The following is a 1607-nucleotide window of genomic DNA, read 5'->3' on the forward strand; positions in this document are numbered from 1 at the left end:
AAATTTGAAAAAGAACATATAAAATAATGAAAACAGAGCTTCCCTGGTGGCACAGTGGTTGAGAGTCTGCCTGCCGATGCAGGGGACACAGGTTCATGCCCCAGTCCAGGAAGATCCCACATGCTGCGGAGCGGCGAGGCTCATGAGCCATGGCTTCTGAGCCTGCATGTCCAGAGCCTGTGCTCCACAACAGGAGAGGCCACAACAGTGAGAGGCCCACGTACTGCAAAAAAAAAAAAAAAAAGATAACAGAAAAATAGGAAAAATCATATACTGGTAATGATAGGAAGCAGACGTTGAAATTATCAAGCAGATCATAAAAACGTTTTTGTTGAAGAAAATAAAAAAATAAGAGTTCAGAGATTGAGTGCAGAGTGGAGAAATTTTACTGGCGAAGGTGAAATCCAGTTACAGAGTCTAGGCTCTGGGGAACAGGAGCCCCACTAGAGAAAAAGGGGAAGGTCTTCTAAAGACAGAACATTGCACATACCTGTGTCTCATATTAAGAAAGCAACATCCCTGAGTGTTGCCAATTAGCTGGTGATGAACTGGACTTGGTTAAATAAGAACCGCTGGCTGCAAGCATGGGGCCCATCTTTGGATTATGGCATCCACCTGCCTCTCTTCCATATGTTAGGTGTCCAGATGGAAATTTCTACTTCCCAGTGGGTGAGGTGACCAGGTCAGGGCTTGTCAATTTCATACTGTTAATTTTTTTTAAATGAGCAGCTCTACTTTTATAACCAGAAAAGATAATAAATATGCAGTTGAGTCTTGAACAACATGGGGGTTAGGGGTGCCGGCTCTCTGAGCAATGGAAAAAACAAGTATAACTTACAGTGGGCCCTTCATATCCTGGGTTCTGCCTCTGTGGATTCAACCGACAAGATCTTGTAGTACTGTAGTGTGTAGCTACTGAAAAATATCCATGTAAAGGTAGATCTCTGCAAACTCCCCTTGTTTTAATTGGTCAACTGTATTTCTATTTTGAAAACAAAAGGTAAATTTTGAATCAAATTGAAACATGAAACCACGAAGCAACTCACAACAACAAATACACAACGACAATGAAAAAAATGTAATGTGAAGGAAATGTGAAGGAAATGTGAAGGAAATATCTTTTTTTTTCATTCTAAAACCGTCACTCATATTTCCTAATTTTGAGGGATAGGTTTAGGACTAAGTTAAGGAAAAGACTGCGGTGCCTCAATGGGAGCCCCTTTTTCATTGCAGGTAGACTATTCCAAGGGTGTTGCAGCAAAAGGCAAGAAGAGCATCATATCTTGATACATTTCAGTGTCCTCTGACTTGATGGACAGGTGCAGAAGTGGGGAATAAATTCCTAGGAGCTCCTGACTCAATTGAGATTTAATAACACCAAGTCAGCATAACTATGTGGGTGTACTGGAGGGTAAGCTGATTAACCAAAGAGCTTCTTTCTAAGGCAAGTTGTAAGCTCACTAAAAAGCCAAAAACTTAGAACCTGAAACACATGTTCTAAAGGGAATCCAAGTAGGGCCCCAAGCCAGTGGAACTGGTTTTCCATGGAAGGTTTCAACACCTGTAAATCATATGTGGTACACTGTATTATTGTACAAAATATGTTC

This window comes from Mesoplodon densirostris, chromosome 5 (genome assembly GCF_025265405.1).
Source record: "Mesoplodon densirostris isolate mMesDen1 chromosome 5, mMesDen1 primary haplotype, whole genome shotgun sequence".
NCBI classification, from domain to species: Eukaryota; Metazoa; Chordata; class Mammalia; order Artiodactyla; family Ziphiidae; genus Mesoplodon; species Mesoplodon densirostris.